We start from the raw sequence: 8,858 nt of genomic DNA, 5'->3' as shown, positions 1-8,858 counted from the left end.
TCCCACTCTTTCTTCCCCCCACACGCACACACACACACACTCTCTCTCTTTTCTTTCTCCCCGGCATCACTGTTTCTCACTATTTCTTCTATTTTTCTTTTTTTTCTCTCTCTCTCTTCCTTCCTCATTAAAATAAATTTGTACTCAAGGATTTAATTAATAAACTTTGGAATTTTCTTCTAACTAACTCGTTTTCTGACTCCTTCTGTATGCAGGAGAGATTGGTTTAATTTGAACGATTTCTCAGGTTGACCACTGGATGGCGGTAGGGTTCAATATATGGACTCCAAATGAATATAAAAAGTAACACTTATGGACAAATAACCATAAAACTGGAAAGTCTTAATGGCCTTAAGAAAATATGTGATTATAAGGTAATTTTTATACAATATGGAATTCATAGTTCTCTTAAAAGAACTTCGAATTGTTAGGGATTTTTGATGGAAAGAAAATCACATTATGATTGAATTTGATTTATTGGTCATTATAAAACATTAACATGGAAATTTTGTTTCTCTTAGGAACTTTGATTTGGAAATGACAAAATGGTTGAAAGAAAATCACATTAGGGTCAAATCGTTTCTTAATTGGCAAACCGTTTGATATGGAGAAATTTGCATAATTGGGGTTCTCAGGTTAGGGAGGAGTTGGAGGGGAGTTCGTGGAAATTACCCAGAACACACTGCATATTCCGTTTTAAAATAGGGCTTTAAATCGTTGGTATAAATGGATTGGATTCTGAGAATTTGGATTTAATAACTAAAGGTGATATTAGAGATTAAAACCCGAGGGTTTATTTGAAGAAAAATTATAAGAGTTTGACACCGTAATTTTAAATGGTACTGATAAGAATGACCTCCGGGGATTTTTCGTCTCGGTGGTTAGGACAAACCATCCTGATCCAGATTGGTAAGTACATGCAGTCTGTTCTGGTGTATTTCTTATGCAGTTTTGAATACCAGGGGCTTTGCGGTGTAATGTAGCACTGGTACTTTTCCAACTTTCTCTTTCTTTCTGACTTTTGCCTTATCTCTTTCTTTCCTTCGTTCTCTTTCCCCTTCTCTCTCTTTCCCTTTCTCTCTTGGCCTTTCCCTTTGTCTTTTTTTCTCTCTTTCTCTTCTTATCCACTGTACATTACCCTAATTTGATCTCCATTTATTTTTTGATTTTTTTCTCGTTTTGTTTCTCTCGTTCTCTCCCTCCCTCCTTCCTTTTTTCTGGTAATAACTTTTTTCTCTCTCTCTCTCTCTCTTTTTTTCTCTCTCTCTCTCTCTCTCTCTCTTTCTCCCTCTCTCTCTTGCTCTCTCTCTCTCTTGCTCTCTCTCTCGCTCTTTCTCTCTCTCGCACTCCCTCTCTCTCTCTCTCTCCCTGTCTCTCTGTCTCTTTCTCTCTCTCTCTCTCTCTCTCTTAGCTGGCCCTACACCTGCCTAAAACCTAACTTCTGTTCTTTAGCGACATCTTTTGGTGATAATCGTTCCTGTAGCAACATATTAGTTACAATTGAGAACGATTCATCCTACGGCAACTGCCCTCGGCTGAAGGTGAGTACCTTTCATACATCTGAGCATAAAACATATACAAAACTGAGGATGAAAATCAGTTAGGGAGGGAGGTAATACTTTACTTCATAGAAGGTGTATAATGGGTACCACTTAAATGGTATATAATGAAATACCGTATGTTTGATGTAAAAACTTCTGGACAGGACACAAGGTCGGACTGACAATTTCAGCTCCCTTGGGAGTGAAAAACAGGTACTAAAGACTGGGTTTGAAAAAAGCAGGTCGATGGTCTTGCATAAACTCCATTAGCCTCTGAGGTAATCCCGAAAGGTCACCAATAGAGGGAGACATTTCACTAAAGCAAGATGACAATGAAACGGGAGAAAATGGCAAAAAGCTATCAAAGCATGGAACGATTTTTATGGGACCTTGTTGGACAATGAACTTCACATGTCATAGTTTAAACATAAAATAGGACAAATTTAAAATACAATTTCCAAATGGGGTATTACATGGATGGTTTTTTCACTAAGTGTACAATTGCTTACAATGGACTTGGATAACAGAAGAATTGAAGGAGATCAATTGAATTGGATTTAAAATAGAGGAACACACCCCGGAGCTTGATCAACTCTGGCGGGGCCGTCCTTGGGTGAGGGTGTCTAGTGATAATGGCCGAAACACCCTATGATCTCAAGGTTCATTACTGATGATGTGTTCCTACCCTAAATCACAGCAGGGACACTATAAATCTGATAATGGAAATAGAAACTAATACCCTGCTGTAATCATTACAGTAATAATAATTTTTCACTTAATTTAAAAATATTTGTTTTTGGACCTTTTTTGTGGGGCTAATTATGGTTTCATGGGAGGTTAAAATCCAGCCCTTATCCCTAACCCCAACCCTAGCCCCTATCCCTAACCTCAACCCTAACCCTAGCCCTAACCTCAACCCTAACCCCAACCCTAACCTCAACCCTAACCTCAACCCTAACCCCAGCTAATCTGGGAATGGAAATAGAAACTAATACCCTGCTGTAATCATTACAGTAATAATAATTTTTCACTTAATTTAAAAATACTTGTTTTTGGACCTTTTTTGTGGGGCTAATTATGGTTTTATGGGAGGTTAAAATCCAGCCCTTATCCCTAGCCCCTATCCCTTATCCCTAACCCTAACCTCAACCCTGACCCCAACCCTAGCCCCGACCCTAGCCTCAGCCCTAGCCCCAACCCTAACCCCAACCTTAACCTCAACCCTAACCCCAACCCTGGCCCTAGCCCTAACCCCAGCCCTAACCCCAGCCCTAACCCTAACCCCAGCCCTAACCCCAACCCTAACCCCAGCCCTAACCCCAACCCTAACCTCAACCTTAACCCCAGCCCTGGCCCTAACCCCAACCCTAGCCCCAGCCCTAGCCCCAACCCTAACCCCAACCCTAACCTCAACCCTAACCCTAACCCCAACCCTGGCCCTAACCCTAACCCCAACCCCAACCCTAACCCCAACCCTAACCTCAACCCTAACCTTAACCCTAACCCCAACCCTAACCTCAACCTTAACCCCAGCCCTGGCCCTAACCCTAACCCCAGCCCTAACCCCAACCCTAGCCCCAGCCCTAACCTCAACCCTAGCCCCAGCCCTAACCCTAGCCCTAACCCCAACCCTAACCCTAACCCCAACCTGTCTCAGGTATGGTGTTCAACTTTCCCCAGCACAAATGCCTAACCTCAACCACGTTGAGTCTGGTGCGAGCCCTGTTTTCGGTTTCTGTGTACACCCTATCCCGGTCTGAAAACCTAACCTCAACCATGGTGGGTCCTATATAAATCCTGCTTTGTTTTAAACCATAAACCCAACCAGTGGAGGGAGTTATAGAAACCCTGATTAATTTCATAGCCCTAAATCCTAAAGGCCTAACTCCAGCTAATCCAATCACAGTGTGTGACACCTCGAATAATAACCTTAGCTAGACGGACGACCGTGGAGAACTTGGCTTTGATACCGTTTGGTAGGGATTATTGGATGGGTTTCTCAAAAAGGGAAATGATAACCCAACCAGTGGAGGGAGTTATAGAAACCCTGATTAATTTCATAGCCCTAAATCCTAAAGGCCTAACTCCAGCTAATCCAATCATAGTGGGTAACACCTCGAATAATAACCGTGGAGAACTTGGCTTTGATACCGTTTGGTAGGGATTATTGGATGGGTTTCTCAAAAAGGGAAATGATTATGAAGAGTACAGGTTCAACAAGAGCCAAACACATTTTGGTTATTAAGAATTTTTATGAAACCGAGGTGAGACATAAGCACAAGAGTTGCAGAATAACGAGCGCCGGCCAGTGCCTTGCCCTAGGGTACCTTGACAACCGTCCAGTCTAATGATGAGGCGGGAGGTACTCGGGAGTTAACCCCTTTCCAAAAACCTAACCCTAACCCTAACCCTAACCCTAACCCTAACCCTAACCCCTAACCCTAACCCTAACCCTAACCCTAACCCTAAACCCTAAACCCTAACCCTAACCCTAACCCTAACCCTAACCCTAACCCTAACCCTAACCCTAACCCTAACCCTAAACCCTAAACCCTAACCCTAACCCTAACCCTAACCCTAACCCCTAACCCTAACCCTAACCCTAACCCTAACCCCTAACCCTAACCCTAACCCTAAACCCTAAACCCTTAACCCTAACCCTAACCCTAACCCTAACCTTGCCAAAAGTGGCAGAAATTGTAACGCGGTTGAAAAACAAAAAATTTATTAATGCGAAACAGCATAAATATTTGGTGGGGCAGGTGGAACCGAGGGAACGGCGGTTTTACATCCTCCCCAAAATTCATAAAAGTCCCGAAAAGTGGACGGTTCCATTCCAGGTTCCCCCGGGGAGACCGATAGTGTCAGACTGTGGGAGCGACACATACGCCACAGCAGAGTATTTGGACTACTATCTCACGCCGCTCTCAGTGAAACACCCGGCATATGTGAGGGACACATACCATTTTATTGAGATGGTGAAAGCTCTGGAGATTCACTCTGATTTCTTGTTTTTTTCAATGGATGTGGATAGTTTATACACCAACATTCCAATACCAACGGGGATGGAATGCGTGCGCAAGATTTTTCAACAATATCCCGACCCAAAACGCCCGGATGCTGAATTGCTCGAATTGCTAGAGATCAATTTGACAAGGAACGATTTTATATTTAACAACAGATATTATTTGCAAGTAAAAGGCACAGCTATGGGAAAGAAATTTGCCCCAGCTTACGCCAACATATTCATGGCAAATTGGGAGGAGGAAGTTCTTGCGAAATGTAGACAAAAACCATCTTGTTACCTGAGATATTTGGATGATATATGGGGAATTTGGACCGGGACAGAACAAGAATTTTGGAAATTTGTGGCAATTCTAAATTCTCATGATCCGTCAATTCAAAAAAAAAAAAAAAAAAAAAAAAAAAAAAAAAAAAGGGAGTTTGGTCGTTGCAGAGACAACATCTCTCGCCAGGAAGAGCTTAATTGCATTTTCATTGTGCCATTTACCTGAAGAAGGCTCTGGATGAGCCGAAACGTCGTTTTGGCACACCATTATTGATATTTTGATTACAAATTGATATTTTTGTTTAAATTTTCAAATTTTTCAAAAAAATTATTTTTATTAAAATTTTATTTCTCTTTTAACTCTTTGACTGCCAGACGTTTTCAGAAAAGGGATGCCGCCAGTGCCAGCCGATTTAAGCATTTTGACTGATCTTTCAAGGTCCACAGAAAATGTTCTGTTTGGACTATGGAAACACACGTACTACCAAATGAAAGATTGGACTTTCATCTTTCATCAGAAAAAAAAAGTTTGTTTCTACCTTATTCCGTTCTTTAGTAATCAACAATAGAAAATGGTTAGTTTGACCCATTTTCGCCTGTTTTGAACCAAAATATGGAGAAATCAAGCTTTTAGTGAAACGATATTATTTCATGCATTCTAGTGAATTTTACACTTGTTTTTGTCCATGAATGATGCCACAAACACCTAAATAGTGCTTTACTTCTATAAAACACTACCACCAAGAATGAAAAAGTGTTTTTTGATAGCAAAATAACAGTTTATTTACATTCAACATTCAACAGTGTAATAACAAACGTGTGCAACTGTGCAACTGTACATGTGTGGTGTGTGCATGTGTTTCTATTTACAATTCTGTGGATGTTTCAACTACACAAGTTTTTTTTTGGTGTGGTATATAGTGTAACATTGCCCTGGGTGCAAGGGGACGCAGCAGGATTTGCACCACAGATTTGTTTCGCTGCGAATGCCCCTTCGAGTGCAGACCCTACACTTTCTTGCTGGCTTTTGTTTCCGGGGGGTAGCAGGTATATACTGCAGTATGTGTTTTGCCATGTTGCCATCAAGTCGACTTTCAGGATCGGTATATGGTGACCTGGTGTTCTGTCTGGCTTCCTCATGTCCTTCTGTTTGAATGTTTGTTGCAATGTCCTCCTCCTGGTCCTGTGGTAAGAGCCACCCTCTCACCACCTGCTGGATGAACTCCAAAAAATGCTGACATTTGCCAGGATGTTTAGCTTTGTACAGGATGAAGGCATTGAACAAACATATTTGAAACAGATAGGCAACAAATTTTTTGTGCCATTTCAATGTCTTCCTCGTGAATGGGTGATAAGAAATGTTTTGGTCCATCTTATCCACGCCATTCATTGTGGAATTGTAGTCCAAAACACATACAGGTTTCGGGAAAGGCACTCTTTTTTTTAGTGCCTTCCGCCACACATCAACTGTCCGCATTTCATCTTTGTGAAAAGTAGTCACCATCCTCAACAAACGCTTGTCCTGCCATGCCACAACCAACACATTTGTGTTGTGTCTCACCAATTTCCCCCCCACCCCAAGGCCAGTGTTTGTAAGAGAAGTGATCTCATTTGGTTCACCCCTATTTTTTCTCAGTGTTCCACAAACATTTGTACGTGCTGCCAGGAGACGTTCACACAACCCAATTGAATTATAAAAATTGTCCATAAAGAGCGTGTACCCATTTCCTGGCAGACGATCTAGCAAATTAAACACGGTATCCGGCAGAGAACAACTAGTACCAACATAAGGTTGCATATTAAAACAATATCCTGTTTGGGAGTCACACAGGATGTATGACTTAATTCCATATTTGATTGGTTTTTGGGGGTTGTAAACTTTAAACGATAGACGGCCCTGAAAATTCATCATTCCCTCATCAATACATACATTCCTACCGGGTTGGAACAGTTCTTTAAATTTATTTACAATATGGTTGAACACAGGGCGGATTTTAAATAATTTGTCATCTGAACTATGTCTCTCATTATTGTTAAAATGTAGGTAACTCCAGATAAGCTGGAAGCGGTTTCGAGGCATCGCGCGACTAAAAAATGGTGTGGTTTCAATTTCATCTTGAGTCCAATACATTTCTATACTGGGCTTTTTTATATACCCAGTAAGAAATTGGAGTGCAAAAAATGTTTTCAATTCACTTACAGACACTGGCTTCCAAGCACGACTCCTGCAGTGTGGCAGACTTTCAGTCTGCTTCTGCATGGATTGCCGTGCATATAAATTTGTTTGGTCTGCAATGTGCTGGAGAAGTTCGTTTGTGAGGAATAGTTGCAGGAAGTCAGCTGGCAGGGTTGAGTTTAGCTCTGCTGCGGCACCCCTTGGTCCTGGAGTTTCAGTAAACAGGAATGTGTTTGGCTGCCAGCCTGTTTCATGCCAGCCAGAACTTTTGGGATCTGCAAATATACATTTCAATATCATAATATTTATTTTAGATCAGTGTGAAGCAATATATATATATATAAATATATATGTTTACCTTTTTTCTTGGATTCGCTGGTTGATGCACATTCTGTAAATTATAGAAGACATTTACCATCAAATATTTTACTCGTGCTGAGTTGGAGAATCATTTTTTTTTTACCTTTATTCTGCTCACGGTGAGACGCGTCACCTTGAGCCCGACGAGCTGCAGCTGAAATAAATATATACAATTACAATCATATCGAAAGACCGTTTTCTTTTGTTGTTGCAGTGTATTGAAAACACGTTTTTTTATACCTCTCTTTGTCGTGGAAACTGTAGGTTGTGGCTGTGAGCACGATCCACGATCTATGAATTGTACATTCACGTTACACGAGGTTGCTAGCAGCGTGCCGGAAAAGTATCTCATAGCAAGTTTGCGCTTACCGTCACACTCTTCTGCGGAGGAAATGCTGTCCGAATCACTTTCGCGAAGATCAGACTGTACCCACTCCTCTGAAGAATAGCCATCCGACTCGGGGTACTCTTCGTCGTCCGAATCAACGTCCGCGTTTGTAGAAGTACTTGGACGTGCACCACGTTTTCCAGCGTTAGCACCGCTAACCGGCGTCGCTTTAAGACGTGGCCGAAGACGTCGTGTCAAAGCCGCAACTTCGGCGTCAACCTCGTTGTCTCCATCATCATCATCATCGCCACCAACATTCAATTTAGCACAGGTTTCTTTTTGAAAATACCGATCAAGCGTGAGCTGCTTGCCACCGGTCGTCATTTTTGCTTTCTTGTCCTCCATGTTTTTTGCTTTCTCCATCTACCTCTCCACTCCACTCTAGCTCCGCCTCACCTTTTATACCGACGCCCACGGTGGGCGGCACACCCAAAGTGCAAGGAGAGTCATCGCTGCCATCTAGAGGCCAAAACAAGTCATTAAACTTACCTGATCTGCCTGATATTTTCAGCACAGCTGCCCAAGGCTTTCCTGCACCCGTTTTCATAATAAAATAAAAAAAACATAGGGGACGTCTTTTAACGTCCTCGGCGCCCTTCCCTAGGTTTATGCTAAACGTTTTATAACGTTTATGGCAGTCAGAGTTTAGGATTGTGTGTTTTATGTGTGGGGGGGGGGCTTATTACGTATATAACAAAGGCGACTCCTATGATAGTAAATAAGTCTGATTATTGAGTTATTATACATATTAAACCCTAGACACGCACAACACAAACAGATACACAAACACAAACAATGGACGGTGGGTGGACAGTAGTCCGTTATGGACGCCGTCGACCTGTACAACAAGACAGGGACTATGGCCCTGAGAGAGGCCGTGGATGGAAGGACCGTGCACCTTCCTTCCGCTCCAGGAGGGGGGGATATTCCCCCTATCCTGCGAGGGGAAGGGTTCAGTCCCTTCTTCCTAACCCTAACCCTAACCCTAACCCCCAAACCCTAACCCTAACCCAAACCCCAACCCCAACCCCAACCCCAACCCCAACCCTAAACCCTAACCCCTAACCCTAACCCTAACCCTAACCCTAACCCTAATAAATAACC

General features: G+C 42.3%; 1 long non-coding RNA gene across 1 annotated transcript; it reads right to left on the bottom strand.

Moving 5' to 3' along the window:
* Window positions 1–5,593: 5,593 nt before the first annotated feature.
* On the bottom strand, window positions 5,594–8,744 carry LOC147159071 (uncharacterized). Its single transcript, XR_015090657.1, has 5 exons — window positions 7,736–8,744; window positions 7,607–7,657; window positions 7,470–7,520; window positions 7,365–7,397; window positions 5,594–7,281 (listed from the first exon to the last, which is right to left on the bottom strand). It is a non-coding gene; the product is annotated as an uncharacterized LOC147159071 (long non-coding RNA).
* Window positions 8,745–8,858: the final 114 nt, after the last annotated feature.

The sequence above is a fragment of the Leptonotus elevatus genome, chromosome 18 (assembly GCF_054856555.1).
Source record: "Leptonotus elevatus isolate MCC_2025b chromosome 18, RoL_Lele_1.0, whole genome shotgun sequence".
Classification (NCBI taxonomy): Eukaryota; Metazoa; Chordata; class Actinopteri; order Syngnathiformes; family Syngnathidae; genus Leptonotus; species Leptonotus elevatus.
This window is presented reverse-complemented; position numbering and strand designations above follow the sequence as displayed.